Source organism: Equus asinus, chromosome 7, assembly GCF_041296235.1.
Source record: "Equus asinus isolate D_3611 breed Donkey chromosome 7, EquAss-T2T_v2, whole genome shotgun sequence".
In the NCBI taxonomy this organism is placed as follows: domain Eukaryota; kingdom Metazoa; phylum Chordata; class Mammalia; order Perissodactyla; family Equidae; genus Equus; species Equus asinus.
In genome coordinates this window covers 26848626-26871816 of record NC_091796.1, presented here as the reverse complement: position 1 = coordinate 26871816, position 23191 = coordinate 26848626, and the positions used below count along the sequence as shown (strand labels likewise).

At 50.3% G+C, this 23191-nt stretch overlaps 1 protein-coding gene across 6 annotated transcripts in view; it reads left to right on the top strand.

The window, feature by feature from the left end:
• The window catches only part of CTIF (cap binding complex dependent translation initiation factor), a 291174-nt gene that overhangs the window by 24098 nt on the left and 243885 nt on the right, over positions 1 to 23191 (top strand). For 5 of the 6 annotated variants that reach the window (XM_044774705.2, XM_044774703.2, XM_044774696.2 and 2 more), the window contains exon 2: positions 5502 to 5643. The gene's annotated coding sequence lies outside the window, so the exon portion shown is untranslated. The remainder of the gene's footprint in view (positions 1 to 5501; positions 5644 to 23191) is intronic. The other variant, XM_044774701.2, reaches the window with a different exon arrangement.

Here is a 23191-nt window from a genome sequence, read left to right as displayed (position 1 = left end):
CCGTTCAGCCCATGACACGTTCTTTCAGAATTTCCAGCGTGTGCACAGTTGAGTGGAAAGGCTGGAGGAAAAGGGGAGTGAGAATTGTGAAAGTGCTGGGAGCCGTCAGAGACCTGATTTGGGGGAGGTGGCCCCACTGAGAAATATGACAAGATGGACACAGATGAGTGAATGATTGGCATGCCCGACAGGCTTGAATTAACTCACTTAAGTAAACTTCTTCAACAAAAACCCCGGAATTTCAAAAAAAACGTCGATTAACTTGCTTTATAAAAGATTTCCTAACAGGTTTTCTTTAAATACTCTGCCTCACTAGTATACTTAAAAAGTGATTTGATTTAATACCATGTGACTAAAGTACTACGTTCTCAGAGCCTGGCCATTAGAAGCAGGAGAGACAGCCTGTAATTAAAATTTTGCTGAACCTCCCTCCTCCGGAGACCAGCTCAGTTCACAACAGTCGGTAAAGCGGCTGAGGCACTGGTGGGTCCTTCCCCTCCAGGTAAGTGCGTGCAGGCATCTGACCAGTCCTGGGGGAGGGCGGCACCGACTTCTGGGCTCCTGCCGAGGGCTGGGGCGCGCATCCTCCTGTCCTAGGAGCCAGCTATGGATCTATGCTGGCAGCAACCCAACCTAGCCCTTCTTGCCCTTTGTCACTGGGGCGCAGTGATCTTGGTCCCCTCTCAGTTCAGAGGGCAAGGAGACGCAGATCAACAAATACTGAGTGTTGTCCAGACCTGATATTAGCGATCTCAGCCTGCAAACATTTGACTCTTCCCAGAACTGCAAACGTGGCCAAGTTGATTGTTGATTGACCAACTTCCAGTCTTCCTTATAAGTGGGGCACATTGCCCGGCACCAGGGGAGAAAGCAAAGATCAGAACGAGGCCTTTACCCACCCCCGAGGAGGGTAGAGCGTGTCTGACCCGGAAAGTGCACGTGTGACTGATCCATTTGCAGGAGAGCATAGAAGCCGACAATTGTCGGGAGGAAGAGCACTTGTCATCTAGGGCAGAGGACCTGGGGCTTCGTAAAGGCACTTGCTTGTTGGGTGTTAGATTCTGTCCTTCCATCATCAATATTTATTAAGCATCCCGTGTGCCAGGAACTGTGCTGTGTACTGAGGGCCATGGGGTAGACTCGTGGCCAGAGAGCCTTCAAGAGCAATTCTAGAAAGTCAGATACTTCGTCCCTGCCCTGGCGGGACGCACAGACTAGTGGAGGAGACAGACAGTCCCACGCAGAGTGGAGAAGCCCAGGGCACCGTGGGAGCCCCTGGAGGGGTGCTTGTCCAGCCGGGGGAGTCAAGAGGGCTCCTTGTGGAAGTGCTGAGTAAGTTGAGAGCTAAGTCAAAGGATGTAGAGGGGTAAGTCTGACCAAGAGGTGGGGACAGGCATGTTTCAGGCAGAAAGAAACTTATATGCAGAGGCCTGGTGATGAGAATGTGCATGTGTGGGCGGTGATTCAGGTACTTCTGAAGACACAGATGGCGAGGAGAGTGGAGGGAGGTGAAGAATGGGGCTGGACTGTGGAGCAGAGGCCAGAGTGTGAAGCCACACAGGTGGAGGTGAGTAAGCCAGACCTTGCCCCAGGGTTTGAGATGGACTTTGGGGTAAAGAGATCCTGTGATAGGTGTCTTGGGCTGGAGGGCCCACATTGCTGGGCAGGCTAGATGCAGCCTCCCCCTTAGCCCCAGCCTGTCCTATGTATGGTGCTCTGAGGTCTGCTTCAGACCCCTCATTGGCATCCAGGTGAGAATATTTGCTCTTTGATTCTGCTGTGAGGTTTGGATGACCTCCTCGCCCTTCACACTAAGCTGCTTGGCTATTTTCTGGGCTGTGGCTGCCTCTGTGCCCCTTCGTGCCAATGCAGATCTCTTCAGAGCTTGGTAGCCTCTGTTGTTTAGGATATATAAACCAACTCAAAGGACCCAACCCATGAGTATCAGTTAGTAACAGAGCCCAGAAATAAACAGTGCTTCAATAAGATAGGGATTATTTTTCTGTTGCATAAAAGAGGCCTGGAGGTGGGCTGGCCAGAGTTGGTATGCTGGTTCCATGGGACTTAGACCACTTCCATCTTTTTGCACTACCGTCCTCTGCATGTGGCCATTTTACTCAAGGGCACCTCATGGTCCAATATGGTTGCTGGAGTACCAACTGTCACACTCTCATTCTGGGCAAGAAGGAGGAGGAACTGGAATTAGTTTTCATTGGTTATCCCTATCTGCAAGGGAGTCTGGGAAATGTAGTTTTTCAGCTGAGTATTTACCCAAGGTTCTGTTAGTGACGAAGAATAGGAGAATGGATATTGATTGAGCAACTAGCAGCCTCTGCTGTGGCATGTTACAAGAGTGAGCCAAGGAGGACCAGCCGCTGCCCGAGGGCCTGGCTCTTTATTCCCTCTCTATCTGCAGCGCTCAGCCACATGGCACACAGCAGATGCTGCTGAAGGGGCAGTGACTGAGACAGTGACACGGGGGAAACCCTAATTGTGATTAGCCACCAACAAGCCAGGTGACCAAGCAGGTTGTATTTGGACGCGTCTCAGAGCAGCAGGACTGCATTGTCCACTTTACCATACCTAAAATGGTTAATTTCATGTCATGTGAATTTCACCTCAATCATTAAAAAAAAAAAAGATATGCTCTGTGAAGTATGAAAGTATTGTTTTCACTCTGTCCCTATCCACCTTCCCCTTCCTTCTTGCCTTACTCCCTCCTAGAGGTAACAATTTTTTTAAAAACTTTGTTGTTGAAAATTTCAACCTGATGTAAAAGTAGACAGAAGAGTGTAATGAACCACTGGGTACCCATTGCCCAGCTTCCTCTGTTATCATCTCGTGACCAGGCTTGATTCTTTTCTGCTGTTCATTCGTCTATCCATGGATTATTTGAAGCAAATCCCAGACACCATATTATTTCACTTGTAAATAATTCAGTATATATTGGTAAAAGATAACTCTTTTTAAAAAACATAACCACAATAGATAGCACTTTTAATCATATTTTATTTCTCCTTTCAGTATTTTTTCATGCACTATGGGGAATCTAGTCTTATATTCCCCTTTCTTACGTAAGACCCTACTGAAAATGCTGTTCCATTCCTTGCTCCTTTCACCCAACAGAATATTCTGCAGATCTCTTCCCCATCAGCACATGAGAATCCTGCTTGTTTTTTTCCACGTGTGTAATATTCTATCGTACGGCTATACTGTAGTTTATTCATCCATCCTGAATTTCTGGATATTTGAATGGTTTCCTGATAGTCTGAGCTGGACGTTATGCAGACCGAGAGGTCAGAGGCAAGTCTTATGTGGCTGCTGCCCTCAAGGAGCCTGGATGAGGCAGGTTATCCAGAGAAACGAAACCATCAGGGAGAGAGAGAGAGAGAATCCTCCTGGGGTCCTCTGTTCTTCTCTGTGTGGCATCTCTATGTGGTTAGCTTGGGCTTCCTTCCAACATGGTGGTCTCAGCATAGTTGGCCTTATTTCAAGGTGGCTCCCTTCCCTCAGAACCCAAAAGTAAAAGCTGCCGGGCCTTCTTCAGGCTTGGGCCTGGAACGGCCATAATGTCACTTCTGCTGCATTTCTGAATATCCAGTCACACACTGGGAAGTGTGGATACTCTTCCATCCCCATGGGAATGTGAGAGAATGTCTGGATACTCAATAAATATTCGCTGTTTTATTAGACAGAGCACTGAGACCCAGCTCTTGGGGTAACTTCCCGTGTGACCTAGCCCAAGACTCATTCCTCTCTGAACCTTTGAAATGGGGATAATAGAAATACCAGCCAGTCACCTGCCTGCCTCCCAGGGCTGCTGCCAGGTCCATAGGAGGTTAGACAGTAATGGCTGTGAAAGGTGTTGACAGCTGGGCACGGCAGGGTTTGGGGAACCTCCCTCCCTGGAGCTCCCACCCTCAGACACGGCGAGTCTTGTCTCTGCTGCCAGGATTCCTGGGGGCAGGATCTAGGGGCGCAGGAGGAAGGTCCCAGCTCCTCCTTAGGTGCCTAAGAAGGCGACCTCTTGGGGTCGGTGGGTAGGGCTCAAGTCCAGTGGGTCATAAGGGGCCAACTTTTGCTGAGTGTTTACTATCCCCGGGGGGCTTCACAGTTCTCACATCTTTTCTCACATCCCCTCATAGTGGTTCTGTGAGGCAAGTGTCACTTTTGCCCCTTTCACAGATGTCCCCACATAACACAGCTAAGTGACAAAGCCCAGACTCCAGCTTGGGCCTGTCAGGCTCCAAGACCTGTGCCCTTTACCCACAAAGCTGGCTTGGCTGGGGAGAGAGACTCTTGGCAAAACACCAGAATTTCCCTTACTGTGAACACTGTCGACATTAATTAGATTAATTTTCACTTTTCTTTTGCTTTCGGGAGTTTAAAAGTGATGCAGTGGGATTACAGCAACACACCGTGAGTAGAACTGAGAGTTCTGGTGTGAGAACCTCCGAGCCTGAGAGTCAGCCAGCTGCACGTTTATTTACCTATGTGCCTCTCTAAGAGGCGCCCCCTCACCCCACGAGGGGAGGGATGGTCAGTGGAGGCCCAGCCTCTTGGTCTGGCTCTGCTCTCCCAGGACGTTCTCTGCCCCCCAGGCCAGGACCGTCGCAAATGCTCCCTGCCCGGCGTGCATTTTCATCAAAGCTGCTTTGAGCACACGTCTGCGCTGGGTTGTGGCCCCAGCCCCAAACCCTGGTTATCTGGAGTAAATAAACGACAGCAACCATTTATGTGGTCCTCTCTTTCCAAGGTAAACTGTTGAAGTAAGGGTTTTGCTGGATTAAGGCCTCAGTAAATGAGATGCTTTGCCCAATCCCAGTCTTGCTTTTTCACCCCGGGGAGCCAACAACAAACATTTGTGGAGGCCCAGGGCCTGCCAGGCGGGCCTGAGCCGGAGAAACGTGTGTGGTGGAACAATTGGCCTCAGAGAGAACTCGCCGAAGAACAATTCGGGTTTGTGGATTGTCACCCTGACCTCAGACAGCAGCGCCTGCGTGCGGGGCACCCAGGAGTGCCCCTTGTCCTGGTGCGAGAGCGGGCTGGGGCGGACCTGCCTTCTGGGAGCTGTGGGTGTGTGGTCACTCATGCTGGGGCTGCCCAGGCCAGCACTGACCTTTGGAAGGGCAAACATGTGGCCTTTGGGGCTTTGCCAGGCTGTCGCTGGCCCAAGAGAGAAACACTTAATATAGCATGGTTTTTCCCTTCTCCCCCAGCCTGGCCGTTTTTACTGGGAAACCAAAAGGACCTAAGCATCGTGCACTAACTGTAGGGGGCCAGGCCCACTGGTACCTGTGGCCTCTCCTGAGATGGGCCTTCCTCTGAGGACCCTTGCCCGTCCCCCTGCATCCCGCGGGCATCCTCCCCTGGGACCTCACTCATTCACTCCTCTCGCTTTCCAAGTCCTCTTTCTTTGCACTTCTCTCCTTCAGCCAACACCAACACAAGAATAAGTAGGCGAAAAGCCACCTCTGACCCAAAACTCTTCTCTTTTCCAGATTCGCTGTGCCAGCTGAGGCGTCCCCGTTTAGTCCCGGACCCTGAGTCTCCAGTAAAACCCAGTCAAACCTGGTCCCGTGGAGTCCCCAGTACAGGATTTGTGTGACACAGACAAAGAAGACAAAGGAAAAAAGGACGTAGGTAGGATTCGGTCTGCTCAAACGCGCCTTCTGCAGTTCTTCTGTTTAGACTGTCATTCCCTCTTCTTCACAAGCTTGGTGTTTGGGGGTTTCAGGGTTTGTCTTTCTATGGTTTTGTTTTCTGGCTTTCTCCAGTGAGGGGAGAATGTTCTAAAAGGTTGAAATTGCTACTTATTCCTAAAGCCTTGAGAGCCGCTTCCGTGCAATGGGTGATCTTAGAGCCCTGTGTGTTGCAAGCCACGATAGCAAGCGGGCAGGTGGGGCCTCAGGGAGAGTGTTTTGAGGGGCGTTACTGAAAGGAAGTCGTTGTAACTGTTAAGGACATGCCATCAAAGAGCAAATCTGATCAGAGGGACATCTGTAAGGCACAGGTGGGAGGTCAGGCACGAGTCACAGCCTTTGTTGCCCCACAATGACCCAGGAGGAGTGGGGTCTGCCCAGAACCCCCATGTCGTCCTGTGACATCGAGCGTGACAGGCTGGCCTGAAGAAGTCACACTGACTCTTGGGAACTGGAGGTTAGAGACGTGAGGAGAAAACCACAAGGCACTGTGGCTCTAGAAAGATGCTACCCCATCAACCCAAGGCAGGGAGTTTGGGTAAAATGGAATCTGACGTGTGTCCCTGCCTCAGGACCGGAAGATGGTGACGCAGTTGAAGTTTTTGAGGCAGGCGTTGTCAAAAGCCGCATCCAGAAGAAATAGTCTTGTTCTGGGACCTATTCGTTTGCCCTAAGAGATGTTAATCCAGACAGAATGTGGAGGATCCGATTCCTGAGACCTGTCCTTCCTTCCATCTGTCTCCTCTCCCGTCTGAGCCTCCTTCAGTCCTCAGCCACTATCGAGAACATTTTCTAGAAACACTATTTCCTAGAACATCACCACCAGAACATTTTCATCACCTCCTGGACCCATTGGCAGTCACTCCCCATTTCTCCCCAACTACAACCACTAATCTACTTTCTTTCTCTATAGATTTACCTATTCTGCACACTTCACGGCAACGGAATCATATAATATGTTGTCTTTTCTATCTGACTTCTTTCACTTAGCATAATGTTTTCAAGAGTCATTCATGTTGTAGTATGTCCCAGTACTTCATTCCTTTTTATTGCTGAATAATATTCCATTATATGTTTATACCATGTTTTAATTTATCTTTTAATCAATGGGTGGACATTTGTGGGTTGTTTCCATATTTTGGCTATTATGGATAGTGCTCCCATGAACATTCATGTGCAAGTTTTTGTGTGGGCATATGTTTTTAATTTTCTTGGATATGTACCTTGGAGTAGAATTGCGGGGTTACGTGGCAACTTATGTTTAACCTTTTGAGGAATTGCTGGACTGCTTTCCAAAGTGGCAGCACCATTTTACAATCCCATCAGCAATGTATGAGGGTTCTGGTTTCTCCACATCCTCACCAACACTTGTTATTGTCTGTCTTTTTATTATAGCCATCCCTGTGGGTGTGAAGTGGTACCTCACTGTGGTTTTGATTTGCATTTCCCTAATGACTAATGATGTTGACCACCTTTTCATGTGCCCTGTAGTGGGAAAAGCTCAGGTTTACCTGTTCATCTAAGGGATACTGGCCACTTGTATATCTTCTTTTGAGAAATGTCTATTCAAATTTTTGCCCATTTTCTAATTTGGTTATTTTATTGTTGCGTTGTAAGAGCTCTTTATAGGCTCTGGATGTTAGACCATTATCAGATACATGGTTTGCAATATATTTCTCCCATTCCATGGGTTGTCTTTTCACTTTCTTGATGATGTTTTTTGAAGCACAAATGTTTTTAATTTTGATGAAGTCCAGTTTGTCTTCTTTATTTCTTCTTTCATTGCTTTTGCTTTTATTGTCATAGCTAAGAAGCCACTGCTTAATCCAAACTCACAAGATTTATTCCCATGTTTTCTTCTAAGAGTTTTATAACGCTCTTATGTTTAGGTCGGTAACCCATTTTGAGTTAGTTTTTGTGTGTGATGTGAAGTAGAGGTCAACTTAATTCTTTTGCATGTGGATATCTGTTTGTCTCAGCACTGCCTATTGAAGAGACTGTTCTTTCCCCATTGAGTTGTCTTTTTTTTATCATGCCTTTTTCCTACTCAGAAATAACTGTTGGCTCTCTCTCCCTCAACCTTCTCTCTCTCTCTCTTCTCTACTGCTTGAGGGGACTTCCATGCAGCCCAGGGCCTGGTCTCAAACTCCCAGGATTCCTTCCCAGATGGATCTCTGCTTACTTGGGTCTCTTTATGTGTTCTTCTGTCTCCCTAGATGAGAGTATTCAGCTCCTTCAGGGGAGGGGTATGAAGGAGGAGGTTCATGTGACCCAAAAAACCCACAACAATCTGTTTTCTTTTCACACCTGTATTTCTGGCTCCCAAACCAGATGTAAGCTTTCCCAGGCATGACCCTCTTGCAACCCCTCATCCTTCAGTGCAGTGTTCACTGATTGGATAATTAAATGAAGGCTTCTACAAGGCCTCTGACTGACAAATGGCTCACTAAAGTGTTAGTCCATCCACCCATTTACCCCATCTACCCAGCCATCTGTCCATCTACCCATCCACCCATCCACCCAGCCACCCATCTACCCACCTACCCCATCTACCCATCTACCCATCTATCTGTCCATCCACCCATCCACCCATCCACCCACTCATCCACCCATCCATCCATCCATGCATCCGTCCGTCCATCCATCCATCAACTGAGAAAGAAAAGGACTGATCGCTTGGTTCCTGTCTGCTGGCAGGGTCAGGGTGTACTACAGATTTGTATTGTTATAAGCTCAGAATTAATCTGATCATCCAAGGGGTAGCCAGTTTACCAAAGGCTGGCATCTGAGTTTACCTTGGCTGTTGTCCCTGGCAGAATGCTTGGTGAGGGTCATTGGTGCAGGGGCCCTTTTGGTATGTGAGGGGGTCCCCTCAAGAGGCCAATAACACATCTGTGACCTGGTGAGCAAGACTTAGAGCAGAGGGACAGGGTGGTCTCAGGGGCCCCCTTGTTCCACTCCAGGGATATTTCTGTCTAAATTGTAAATTGTGCTCATTAGAATTTAGAGCCACAGGTTGGAAATGGAGGCTGCTGAGAAATTCTCACTGTCAGGTACCCTGTGCAGACCACTGGCCTTCAGCAATAACATCCTTGGGACCTCGAGTTCCATCTCACCTTATATCAGTTACGTTCTATGCATCCTGAAATTGGGCCCAGTCTGAACCACTTTGGGTCCCCTGACCCCTTGGTGGAAGCACCTCACTGCTATTTGGGAAATAGAGTTATTGACCCTGACACATCCTTCAGGGACACTCTCTGACTGGGGATTTTATTCCCAGGTACCAGCCACAGTTTGCCTGGACCACCTCTCTTTCTGGGTGCTCAGGTCCTATCTGTCCCAGTGTGCCAGACTGCTTCTCCCGTCATGTGGTGTTCTTTCTTAGGGTTCCTGTTCTCCTGCCCTGTGGGTTGGTCTCTATGTCCACTCCTTCTCGCCCTTCCAAGTATCTGGGGTCTGGCCTGGACCTCAGCAGAGGAGAGGTCCTTGGGAGGCCCTCGGCAGCACATAGATTCACGAGGGGCTTAGATAACAAGTACCCCGCTTGCTGGAAGCAACAGAGCCTTGCTCATCTAAGACACTGTCTTGTATTGCTCCCGAAACGAGAGCCTCTGCAGTCCTTCTGACTTCTTCCCACTTACCAATGAGTCGCCATAACTTTGCTATGTCGTCACTCATTCCCTCTTCAACATCATGCCAGCACCAGCTTTCCAAGACTTATTTTTATAAATTTCCCATTTCACAGTGAAAGAAGATGAGACAGCAATACTCTGTTTTCACAAATACCGCAGCTGATTTTTGTAAAAATTTTTGATTTGTTGTAAAAATCCTGAGATCTACCACATTCCAGTATGAATTGCATAACTTATCAGCCCCGTGTCCAAAATTACACTTTGTCCAAAAATTACGCTTTGCTCCTTGTATTTTCAAAAATAATTCTTGCTACCACCTTAAGTTTGTGGATTTTTGTTTGGCCCTGCCCCTCTCTTATCTGCACGTTCCAAGAGCTTTTCCCATTTCTTTTTCTTTTCTGGCATTTCTCTAACCACTGGCACTTCCTGAGGGAAGCAGAGCAGAGGAATGAAGAGCGGTTGGTGAGGGGAGGGGATGCTTTCTCTGGTGGCAAAAGTGGAGCAGAGCAAGTGGCTGGGATGATGCGGCTCCCCATCCAATTTGCTCCTTTGGATCAAGCAGCCAAGCCACCCCCTTTACCTCATTTCTTTTTGATTTTTTTGCTTTTCTTGTTGCTTGCGTAGGGCTTGAAAGCTGGAGTGCATATCCATTCTGCAAGTGTTGATTGAACTCTAGATATGTACCTGGTCCCCAGGAGGGTGTTATCATGTGTTGCCAGGAGGAAAGATGGCAGACAGGATGAAGTTTAGGCTCCACGCAGGGGAAGGTATGATTAAGTGGCAAAGGGTATGGTTTCAAAATAAGTGCTGGAGACTTTTAGAGAAACGGAGCTCACAGTGGGCCAAAACAGGGAAGGCCTTGTTTCTGAAGTGGGTGCAGGGGCCCTACAGGATGGAGGGGTTGGAGTTGGGGAGAGAGGGACCCATTTGGAGGGAGAGAGTATCACTTTTCTTTTCTCTGGGGGACCTCCTTTGTGACTTGGCATCTGAGAGGCCCTAAGGAGAGGGGCCCCAGAATGAAGCCTTCCAGGGAGCAGGAGGTGGGGCCCAGGTGTGTGGGGTGGGTCCCCTGAGTGCAGCCTCTGCCCAATGGGGAACCATGATAAAACTTTACGAAGACGAACTGACAGCTTCATTGGGCTGTTTGGGACGAATCCTGAGACCCAGAACCTTGTGTAGACAGAGAAGCCCATGAGGAGCTGGCCCTGGTGGGCCAGGCAACTGGCGCAGGGAGGCAATGGCAGCACGGATGGCATAAAGATATCTGAGGGAATAAAAAGGAAGGGGTGAGATCGAAAGACCTTCCAGTGGGAGACCCCTCAGGCCGAATGCCTGGCTCTAGGGGTGAAGGAGGTGCTGGGGGATGGTGTTAATTCTGTAAAGTCCTCTGGGGCCTCCAGCAGACATGGCCTCCCTGCCACCCCTGCCATGCCCTCCTGCGTCAGGGTCCCCTCTGTGCCTTGAATGGGCTTCTGGAGCACAGTGGGTTACGTCGACCTGCCTGCTACGCACTGTGTGCTTTTTGGCACAGGGACAGTCATGGCTTCCTCCACCGGGTTAGTGAGTAGTAGCCGTGGCAGTGATGGTGGGCGTGGGAGGACCAGTACCAGTGGTGGCCATAATATGATCATTTGAGTCCTTACTATGTGCTAAGCATTTTGCTGGCTCTAGTTCATTTAGTCCTTACAACAACCCCATGGGGTTAGCCCCCTTTTACAGATAAGGAAACTGATGCATAGAGAATTAAGTGATTTGTCTGAAGTGACACATCCAGTAGGGGGATGAGCCTGGACTCAAACCCCAGACTCATGGCTCCAGACCCCTGTTCGCTCTGTCCCTCGGCTCCACCCTCTCTCGGAAGAGAGGGCCTTCAGTCCCTGTCTGTTGAATCGCATCCATTGTGCCATTTTAGAGCTGGGCAAATGTGGATCAGCACCTCCAACATGCCTGGGGAGGTGCCCCTCCCTCCCTCTCCATGCCATGTCTGTGATGGTGAGTAAGAGAGGAGAGAAGAAACGCCGACCTTCAGGGGGCACCTGGGCAATGGGACTGGACGGAGCCAGAGCACAGCCCCAGTTGCCCCCACTGTGTGACTAACCCCCACCCCACCTGGCCCTGGGGGACATCTCCCAGCCCTAGGTGAGTCGGGCCCGTGGTGCTCTAAACATTGGTCCTGAGAGATTCCTAGGCCTCTTGAAGGGCAGAGAAGGACCAAGGGGTGGACTAGGCAAACAGAACTCCTAACTGGTAGTCTGTGGAATTGGATGCTGCAGAAAATTTTAATGAATGCCCTGTTACCTTAATTTTCTTAGAGTGTGAAGTGTTCAGGCATCACAGGGACAGGAGTGATACCAACCTAAGAGAGCTTTGAGTTCAGGTTGCATTATTCTTAGACTCATAGATCGGCAGGGGAGGAAGCTGGACTATTTTTAGACGACGCTGTACTAGTTTTGTAATTAACAGACAGCGTGCCCCCCTGCTACACGCTCTCCTTGCTCACGCTTTGTTGTAATTAGTGTTTTAATCAACTTTAAACAAGATCGTAAGGTCTTTGTGGGCCTGGAACATGCCTTCCTCCCTCACTGCTCTGTCCTCTGTGCTGGGCACACGAGAACGATGGGCGGATTAATTCCAGCTGGAGGGGTTGTGGGAGGCGCCAATGACTGGGGAGTTGACCAGTGAGAAGTTCGGTAGGTGGCAGGAGCAGCTTCACCAAAGCATAGAGGGACAGGAGGCGTGTAATGTCTGGGAAGGGCAAGTGACAAGGAGCACCGGGACAAAGTTGGGGACTGATGGAAAGAGGCAGGACAGGTGGTGCCTTGTCGTTAGGCAGCAAGGGCTGAGAATGCATGCTTTGTCCAAAGAACACGAACGGAGTTCTGACCCCGGTCTTTCTGCAGACTGGGCCTCTACTAATCTGTGCAGAGCCTTTGTCAGCACTAGAAAAAGGCCTCCCTTATCTTGGTGGATGAATTTCGAAGAAAGCAACCCCTTTCCCTTCCTTCCTCTCCCCCCAAGGTGGCTGTAGCCTTGCATCAAGGCACCTAGTTTGAGAAATGGGATATGAGCCGGCTCTCGGCCTCACTCCCTCTCCTGGGTGGGTATCTTTGCACAACTGGATCGGGTCACCTTTTTGAAATTTAAGGTGTGGGTTTAGGCTCTTGATTGGAGAGAGTATAAGATGGGAAGCCTTCCTGTGTCACCCAACTCTGATCATCCTGTTTATTTACACCATTCTCCTAGCTGTAGGTTGCTCTTCTTTTCACAAAGAACCAGGGACTGTCACCATTGGAGGTCAGCACCTTTATAAGCACATTGCCCACAGTTCCCAGATGTCAGTCGTAGACCCTGAAGAACATTACTGTCAGCCAAGGAGCTTATCAGAATGCAGATTCCTGTTCCCCAAACTCACACTGTCTGTGATTCAAGGGGTAGGATGGAGCCCAGAAATCTGTATTTTTCATAAGTTCCCCAGCTGGAAACCACAGATCTAGCCCATCTCTTCAATTTATAGAGAAGGAAACAGAGACCCCAAGCGGGATGGTGATTTGCCCAGGCTCATCCAGGGTGGGCTGAGACCTGGCCCCACTCCTATGATTTTCAGTGTGGGCCTCCTTCCTCCCCACCAGCTGACCCCCAGCTCTCTCCCGGCTCCCCAGTCTCTGACAGTCTCCAAGGCCAGGATGCGGGCTCCAGACCATTTGCTTTGCAGATCGTGCTTCTTGTAGCCATCAATGGTTTTTTTTCCCCTCTTAATATGAACAGTACTTTACAGAAGTGTAATGTAGATACAGGATAATGCATGAGTCTTAAGTGCACAGGCTGAGGGATTTTGACAAATGTTTATACTCACAGAGCCCTTGTCCAGATCAAGATAAAGATCATTTTTGTCACCTCAGAAGGTCATCTGAAGTGGTTCTAAAAGCATATGAGAAAGGCCAGTGGGGACAGAAGGCACCTGTTTGGGGACAGAGACCACCTCTCCTGTTTGTTGGTGTATGTGTCTTATATTCTCTGGAATTTTGCTTGGAAGGGTGGGGACTGTGTGTGGGGCAGGGCTCAGCAGGAATGACTGTTGCCAGATTTGTCAAACTCAAAACACCGGCACATGCCAGAGTCAGGCCAAGCTGCAGGATCAAAGTGGTGCATCCATTTGGACTGCCCTCAACATTTGAAGACTGCACAGGAAAATCTGTCTTATTGTTGAAATAAAGGGATGCATAGAGAGCAGAACAAAAATCATTTGGATGTTGAAGATAAACAATTATCTTTAAAGAAAGCTCCAGGTTGGCCTGGGCCTCTCTCAACGCCAGCCCTTGCCCCCAGGGTAATGCAGTCTTGCTCCTGGCCAGGCCCAGCCTTGGGAGAGTTCCTGGAGTGCCAGAGTGTGGCATTGCTGGAGCCCGCCACAGGACCCCACAGCTTTCTGTGAGGTTGCAGTGGGGCCTAGAAGCACAGCCTGGACACCCGCACCACCTGCATCCCCGGGGGTAACCTGCTGGGAAGGAGGCCAGCACTAAGGGCACCCCACCCTTAAAGGCTCGCTTTGAAGGGTCCACACTTCTAAGACATGAAGCTGTGGACAGGGACCTGTGGCCTTTTCATCCTCTTCCTTGGAGGGGAGGAGTATGCAACAGATGCAATGGACTCCATCCTTGAGAGGCTCCCTGGGGCTTTGCTAAGGGGCATTGAAGCTTCCCAGGGACGGAATCAACTCAGAACATTGGAGCAGATGACCCAGCCACTGAGAACGCCTACTGCTCCGTGATGCTCCCTTTCTGTTTCACAGGGTGTTTTCTCATGCTTTCTTTTCCTGCCTCAACTTCAGGAGGCTTTTTGCTGAGTTAGGAAAAACAGTAACAACCTGCAAATGTTTCTCCCTTTGGGTAACTCTCATTTGTGAGCGTTGTGGTGTTGCCCACGCTGAAGGAGGATGCCTGGCTTGTGGGTTGCAGCCTCTGCTCTGATTTTTCCTAGAGACATACTTGGAGGTGAATGGTCAAAGACATCCTTGGTTATTTTCTTGATTGATTTTCTTGATTCCTAGGTTATGCATACATTTAAGGATTTTTTTTTTTTTTAATACTTGTGCCAAATTGCCCTGGAGATTGCTCACATTTTCCCCCTCGTTAGCAGAGTGTGAGAACACCTGTTTCCCAACACTGGGTACCAGCGTTCCTTTCCAGTCTTCCAAATTGGTGGGTATAAAACCATATCTCATTTTCCTTTGCATTTCTTTGATTACTGATGAACTCGAAGATTTTTCAGGACTTTATAGGCTGTTTATATTTCTTTCTTTGGAAATTTACTGTTCATGCTCTTTGCCCATTTTTCTATGGACATAGTTCTTTTTTTTCTTTCACTTTAGTTAGAGGTCTTAATTTATAGGCTAAGGCCTTGGTTTTCAGTTTAAAAAAGTATTTATCCCTATCTAGGCCTGGAAGCTTGGAACAAATTAAATTAATTTCAAAGTGGTACCAGGCCACTGCTGGCCCATCTCCCCAGTGGCCTTTGGGAGTTGGGAGAGATGCCCTTGTCCCTGGCAGGCACAGCTACGTGCCTAAGGGTGGGGCCTGGGGAGTGGCACACACGAGGGTTTCAGTGCATTCTGGGTCCCTCAGCCGGGCACCCCTGTTCAGAGCACAGCCGTACAACCCACACAGCATGCACCACTCTGTGCAACTGCTCTGACTGTTAAAAAAACCGAATCAAGCCGGTTTTGAAAATAGTGTTAAAAACTCCAAGCCACTGGATGGTACAGTTTTTGTAATAATCGAACCTCTCAAACTGCTAACATGGGCATCACGGCGTTTTGAATGGAATCTGAATGGGGTTAGCCTCCACTGGGCTTGGGTGCAGCGTGCTGCAGCGACAGAGGCCTGGTGGGGGGAGGCGTGGGCTGCAGTCCTGCCTTTGTTACTAATTGATGACGTGACTTTGGGCGAGCCAGCCAGCTTATCCGGGCCCCACTGTTTCACCAGTAAAACGAGAGGCTGCAACTAGATAAACTTCTACGTTGTTCTCAGCTCTCATGTTTGTGAGTCCAAGTTCTAGCCATATTTCTCTTTTTTTTCACAAAAAGGTCATGACATATTTAAGGCAGTGTAGCTTTATTTTTTCTTTAGCATCTGGGTTATATAAAAGCAAAAACGTTTCAAAATCCAGTACCTATATTTTTATATTTCGCCAAATTTCCACCTGACCTATGACTGAAGGGCATCCTCGGGGTCTGTGAAGTTGCTGATGAGAAGGCGTGGATGCGTGTGACCATGGGAAGCTGTGCTTATCTTGGGTCTTGCCATCTCTTCCTTCTTTCCCTCCTCCGTGTCTCCTTGGGGAGCTCAGAAGTGAGCAAGTCTTCAAGAATGTCCTTGCCTTTTGGGGAGCAGTGGCCTGAGCCTGAACTCTCAAGGACTTTCCTGTGTGCCACCTCCACAGCCATTCTGCCTTTGCTCTGTTATTTCGCTTGCTCTCCTGGTGGCCTCTCTCAGCCAGGCCCCCCCATCACCCCTAGCCGTCACTGCCTCTGGCCCCCATGACCACCTTCCTCTGCTCCTCCATCCCTTCCTGCTCACCACATCTTCCCACAGGGACTTGTTCTCTGTGGCCTGCCAAACGTGGGGTTTCCTGGGGTCCTCCTCCCAGGCTCTTCTCCACTAGCCTCCCTCCTGGGCCCTCTCTCCCCCTCAGGTGGCCCTGGCTGTCACCTGAGTACCATTGACTGTCACGTCTATTCTCCACGACAGGCTTGTCCTCTGATCCCAGTCAGTTCCCACCCGACTGACTGCCTCCTGGACACCTTGACCTCAGGCACCTCCTAAATTCAGTTCAGGATCCTTGTCCACACTGCTGTGGTTCGCCTTCTTATCACCTAACTAGTCCCCCATGCCCAAAGCTGGGACTCGCATTCTGCCTCTCCTTTGTCCTCCCTCCCTCCTGGCATGTCCTGTACTCTCCTTGCCCCTCCCCACAAACCTGCTCACTGACCTGTCCTGTCACCGGCACAGCTCTCGCTGCATCTTCTTGTCTTCGTCTGTCCCCTTCCTTCTGTCTTGGCACAAGCCCACATCTGCTCTGGTCTGGCCTCTTCCAATACTGTCTCCACGGCTCGTTCTGCCTCTGGTCTCTCTCCTTCCCAATCTTCCTTTATTACTTTGCCGCAAATCTAAAACAAGGAAAACCTCTGTCCTGTGAATGAATCTCCACAGGAATCTTTGCTTTATCTCTTTACTGCACCCGCATCCCAGGGTGGGGTAGGATGCAAGCTTGCAAAGATGAACTTGACCTATGCTTCAAAGATAGGCCATTCCCCTCTGACTGTTTCTGTCCCACCTCCAGCACAGGGTGGGCAGTGGGAGACCTCCCCATCCTTCCCCGTGTTTATCCCCCTCCCATCACCACCTCCTATCATCCTCCAGAGGCTTAGCCGATCAAAGGTCCTGGGGTTGGCTGTCACAGCCGAAAGAGGCTGTCTGGCCCAACTCTTTACATTTTACAGAAAAGACAAACCATGGCCCAGAGAAGGGGCGTGTTCAGGGTCACACAGCTCGGGGTTTGTGGTGAGTCCTCTCGTAGGTATGTGGTAGTTCCCTAGGGCCATTGTAAGACTTCATCATAAACTGGGGAGTTTAGAACAACACAGATCTATTCTCTCACAGTTCTGGAGGCTGGAAGTCCAAAATCAAGGTGTCAGCCATGCTCCCTCTGAAGTCTCTAGGCAGGATCCTTCCTGTCTCTTCTATCTCCTGGTGGTAGTCGATAATCCTTGGCATTCCTTGGCTGGTGACACATCATTCCAGTCTCCACCTCCATCTTCCCATGGCCCTCTCCCTGTGTCTCTGTCTCTGAATTTCTCTCTTTTTACAAGCACACCAGTCATTGGCTTTAGGGCCCATGCTGCACCAGTATGACCTCATCCTAACTTGATTACATCTGCAAAGACCCTATTTCCAAAGAGGGTCACATTCACAGGTGTGGGGTTTAGGACTCCGCCATGTCTTTTTAGGGGACACAGTTCAACCCACCACAGTGTGGTGGGCGTCACTCATTTCTGTGGTGCTGGAGAGGGGTGTGAGATGTGGCTCATGCTGGGTCCCCCTAAAGTAAAATTCTGCCTAGTGTTTTACATTGGAGACTCTCCCTACCCCACTTGTCAGACTGTACTTGTCATAAGCAGTTTGCTAGTAGTGGCGTTCTTCTCTGTGTGTGTGAGGGATGGAGGACTAAGGTGGGATGGGCCGTCTTTTAAGAGATGATTATGATTTCAGCCTGGGGGAGGGAGAAACCCCTCATGGGGGCATCATTTTTATTTCTTAACTTTTTGTTGTTGTTCCGCTCTGGGGAATAAACTTGCGCACGCCCCAGGACTTAGCTGCTTCACATTCTTCTGCGTTATTTAAACCAGCAGGCTTGCTCCTGTTTTCCTTTACAGGCCAGTGCCTTATGCTGCGGTTTTTTTGATTGCTCTGGAAGTTCATTGTTGCTCTGGCCCTCCTGACCTTTGTCTGCCCTCTCCCCATGTGCAGCGTCTCTGAGTCAGCATTTCGGGTGGGCTGGAGGGCGGGCAGCATGACTCTCGAGGGCCGCAGAGGTTTGGGCCCTCGGCCTGCAGGTGGGGAGAAGCCTGGGGCTCGGGCTCCATATTTAGTGTGGAATCCAGTTCCAGCTGCTTCTCTGAGGCCACAGAGGATGCCAGAAAGGGTGGAGCCCTGGCCCCGAGCCAGAGCAGCCGTGGCCTGCTGTGCAGCACAGCTGGGGACAAAAGTGGCAGTCCATCTGTGCCGGGCTGGCCCCTTTTCCTGCCTCTGCATTGACCAGGAGGCCCGAGGAAAGGGACACTGAGGGAAGCGGACATCTCAGAATTAGAAGGATTAGAACTGGAAAGGGCCTCTGAGATGAAATAGTCTAATGCCCCTTTTCTATAGACGTGGAGACCGGGCTGACCCAGAGAGGTGACTTGCCCAAGGTCACATGGTTAATTAATGGCAGAGCCACTAGATTTGGGTTTCTGGACTCCACGTCCTTGGCCCTTCCCTGGAACCATGCTGCCAGGAGGCCATGCTGTCATCAGAGTGGGGGTCCCTCCAAGCACCAGCTTTACCAGAGGCTGCAAAGAGAATGACCAACATCCCTGGCAGTGCCCAGATCGGGAAAAGACGCATGTCTATTTCAGATGTCTTATTGGCTCCCTTTCTGGGCCACTCTCCAGGTCCCATGGGCCTCTGCCACTCCTTACCCCCTCATTGAAACCTGCTTGTGTCAGTCATTTACACTGTAGTACGAATGTTAATCCTCTCCCAGGGGCACTCAGACAATTGTCACAGAGTCAGACTTGAAGTCAGATAGACACAGCATTCTGGGGCATGTTGTAAGGTGCCTATGGATGGAAATAGACAAACCTCAGAAATGGAGGAAGCTCTGGGGCCAGCTCTCTCCTCGTGCTCACAGAGCATCTCAGCTCCTGTCAGGTGCCTACCTGTGTCTCCCTTGTCTATGGACTGGTGATCCATCCCATGCTCTATAGTCCAGACCTGCTCAGGAGCCAGTCCGATGGCCTCTCTAATTACCCTCGCCTTTCCAGGGCATGGTCCTCCCACTAAGCCACCTCATGGGTCCCAGCGGGCTGTGGGTGTGGTGTCCGCTGCTCCAGGCCATGGCTGCCTGCAGGCACAGAACAGCCTGGCCTGAATCTCAGAGCAGGACACTTGGGTGGGGACAGTTTCAGCATCCGGGAGAGCTTGGCACCATGACAGCAGTCCCCATAGCCCCATGTCCACATGCCCTAATGTGCTGTGTGGCCTCTGTGTCTGGACCTTTCTGGGCCTCAGTTTCCTTGTCTCTAAGATGGGATCCATCTGTAAGATCCTCGAGGGAGGATGAGAGAGAGTGCATTTAAAGGCTTAGGCCTTAATAGCCACTCACATAGTTATTATTATGATAGTCGTTTCCTTACTTAGTCCACACAGCAACCCCGGGAGGGTGGGCAGGGCCAGTCCTGTTAACCCTACTTCACAGATGCAGAAATTGATAGTAGAGCAGGAAAGGGACCCACCCAGTTCTTTAAATTTCTGGTGCTGTGTTCTTTCCACTGAAACACCCCAGCAATATCTGGGTTTCAGGAGTGGTTCTCTCCCTTGCCCCAATTTGCCTAGATGCCAGTGAATGAATTATCGTAAAGCTCTCCACTTGAGAGGCAGCTTACTCCCAGGGCTGGTTTTGAAATAGCTCTCCCTGGCTTTCCTCCGAATGGGGCGAGGAGCAGAGGCCGTGGCCCAGACTCAGCGGAGAAGCTGTGGGTCTCAACGGTTCGGTGAATGGATTAATAACTGGCGTGAGCCTGCCTCAGAGCCCTGGACTCTGTCATTCCCATGACATGCAACTTTTGTCGCTGTTGACAGTCGGAGGCTGTGTGCCGGCAGAGGGTTCCGGGAGGAGTGGACGGGAGGGCCTGGCACTGCTGAGGACAGCAATTAGCAGGGAGTGGCTGGTACTAATCGCTCTCATCAGCCGAGCAGAAGCCAAGCCTGCTGTTCACAGGCCGCGTTTGGCTCCTGGGGCCCCAGGGAGAGAGGAACAAAGGGAGTTGCTGCAAAACTTTGGGGGCCTCTTCTCATTCTGGAGGGGCTGGCTGCTGAGGGAGCAGGGAATGGTGGGCAACTGGGAGGTAGGAGGTCCGGAAACAGGGTGGGTCCAGCCAGGCTGGCCGACTCCACGGTGCCCGGAGCCCGCGTCCTGCCTCCAGATGAGCCAGCACATCTTTTTAATGAGCCCTATAAAGTTTTCTCCCATCCCTCCCACCCTGGGACTCCTCAGTGGCCAGAAAGACGGTGGCACCGTGTGTCTGGTGGGCGCGTGTTATCCCTCAGAATTCAGGAGGAGGTACCAGGAAGGATTGCCTAGGTCAGTTGTAATTGGCAGAAGTGCACAGGAAACCCCTTCGTTAGGGTACTGACACGGACAGTGGGATTTCAGCACCTGCTCTGGGATTCTGCGGAGGGGACTTTGCAAAAAAAGGGCAAGTTTGTAGCACGTGTCAAAGGACTCGGCTGAATCAAAGCAAAGTTATCTTTATTTTTGTCATATTTTGGTATTAATGATATGTCTTTGGAGTTCTTTTGTATTTTAGACCTGATATTTATGTTCTTAACGACCTAGGAGGTTTAAAAAGATAAAGGAGAAAGAAAAGATGTTGTGCTCATCTATGGGTGGAGACAAGGAGGCCTACACACACGGGGGACTGACCCTGGTGACCAAACCAAGACTAGAGCGTGCCTTTGCCCCATGTGGGGCCGGGACCAGGCTGATGGCAGTGGGAACTCATTCAGATTGTTCTTTCTGAGTGTCTGCCATTCATACCATATGATAGAAGCTTCTGAAAAAGTATTTAGGGGAGCTCTTCCATCAACCGGATGACATATACCAAAGAGGGGAATGTTTACCTCTCCTGTACCAAATGAGCCTCCCCTCCGCCTGGCCCCACCTCTCTGCTCCTGAAATGTGTGGTGGAGAGGGACAGAGTTTATTTGGCAGCTGTGTGGTGTCGTGGAGCATCGTGGCTACAGTCCAGACTACCCTCTTTTATTTTGGGGAGGAAGAGTCGCCCTGAGCTAATATCTGTGCCAGTCTTCCTCTATTTTGTATATGGGTCGACGCCACAGCGTGGCTTGATGAATGGTGCTAGGTCCACGCCAGGGATCTGAACTGCAAACCCAGGCTGCTGAAGTGGAACACGCTGAACTTAACCGCTATGCCACCAGGCCAGCCCCAGAACTACCGTCTTATGAGGGTGGGCTGGGAGGGACACCTTGGTCATGGCCCAGCTTCATGGGTGTGTACCCCTTGCAGGTGCACAAGGCCCTACACTCAGAAGGGTTAATACTTGGTAAATCCTCTGCTGTCCCTATTTTGAAATTCTTGTTTTAATCAAAAGGCCCAGAATTTTCATTTTGCACTGGATCCCACAAATTACGTAGTGGGTCCTGCTTTCTCAGGTTTCCACAGCTGTTGGGGGTGTGTGGCCTGCACTCCTCACAGCCACGACCGGGGTCTTTGGGGTCTGTCAGCTGGCCTAGCTGCTGGGGAGGGGCCGGCAGAGGCCGCAGCTCCCACTGTTTATGGGGCTGGCATTTATGGCAGCTGCACGTGGAAGCTGGGCAGCTGAGCAAGGCCAGACGGGGATTTCTGGAATGAGCTCACACATTCTCTGGCTGCCACTCTCCACCCCTCCCTCCCTCCATGCCAGGCTGCCCCTTCCTTCCTCACCTGGAAACGCCATGTGCACGCCTGTGACCTTGCTGGCAAAGGGCAAGGGGCCAGAAATCCTCCCACCCACAACAGACAGGCATCGCCCTGCCCCCGCCCTGAAGTTGGCTCCATCCACACTCCCCACAGGGGTTTATTTTTTGACGGATGGAGAAGATGGGAACCATCCAGGGAATGAAGGCTGTGCTCCCAAGGGTCTGCTTCTCACCTGGCGCCCTCCTTCAGGCCACAGCAGGCCCTGAGCAGGGTGCGGCCAGGCCCTCCTGGATGCAGAACCACCCCACACCCAAACCCTGCCAGAGCTGCCCATCAGGTTCAGCAGGAGAACAATGAGAGAGCTGAGGAGCGAGATCGGAATTATGGACTCAGGAGTGCAAGTGCTGTGGGGCTCCAGAGGACAGATATTTTGATGGGTAGTGCCAACTTTGCCGCCGAAACTAGTGGTCCCCAAAGTGTATACGTGCCCCCCTGAAGAAAATGTCAGAACGCCTATTTATATTTATGCTTCATCTTTTTAAAAAAAATTATTTTATTGAGGTCATATTGGCTTATAACATCGTGTAATTTCAGGTGTACATTATTATATATCCATTTCTGTGTCTTTTTCATCTTTTAATTTCCATTGTGGGGTATGTTTTTGTAATACACAAAATGTGATACCAGAGTGAGTGTGTGTCTGTGTGTGTGTGTGTGTGTGCAGGTGCATTATGCACACATGCTGTCTTAGTTTGCTAGGACTGCTGTAACACAGTAACACAAATTGAGTGGCTTAGGCCACAGAAATCTGTTGCCTCACAGTTCTGGAGGCTGGAAGTCCAAGATCGGGTGCCAGCAGGGTTGATCCCTGGGGGGCCACAAGGGAGAAAACATCCATGCTGCCCCCTAGCTTCTGGTGGTTTGCTGGCAATCTGGCATTTCTTGGCTGGTAGATGTATCGCCCTGCCTCATCTTCGTTTGGCGTTCTCCCTGGGTGTGTGGTGTGTGTGCACAAATTTCCCCTTTTTATAAGGACACAAGGCATATTGGATTAAGGGCCCACCTTACTCCAGGATGACTTCCTCTTAACTCATTTCATCTGCAATGACCCTATTTCCAAATAAGGTCACACATTCTGAGGTACTGGGGTTAGGACTTCCACGGATGAACTTTGGGGAAACACAATTCAACCCATAACAAATGGCATAAGCAGTGAGCCAAGCTAGAAAACCACTGGCTTAGCCGAGCTGTTGGCTCCCTGTGGTCAGCTAAACTTGACTGTGTGTTAGCCCAGCCAGCTCGATTTCTCATCAGGAGGCCCCGGTCGAGGAGGAGTCTTGACGGACAGCAAGAGTGGCTGCACAATTTGCTGGGCCCTGAGGCCTGCCGTCTGCCAAGAGGTGGGGAGTCTGCAGCGAGAGGCGCAGGGCCTCGAGTGCCAGGCACAGGGAAGAGTATGCTGGCAGCCTGCTTCTCTTTTCTGTCTCGAAGCATCAAGTCACAATGAGCAAAAGAAATAGCACTGAGCAGTCGTGAGGGAACAGACTCCAGAGATGGAAGTCAGGAGCCCTGGGTCTCCTGTGGCATGACCTTGAATAAGTCACAGGATTCTAGGATTTT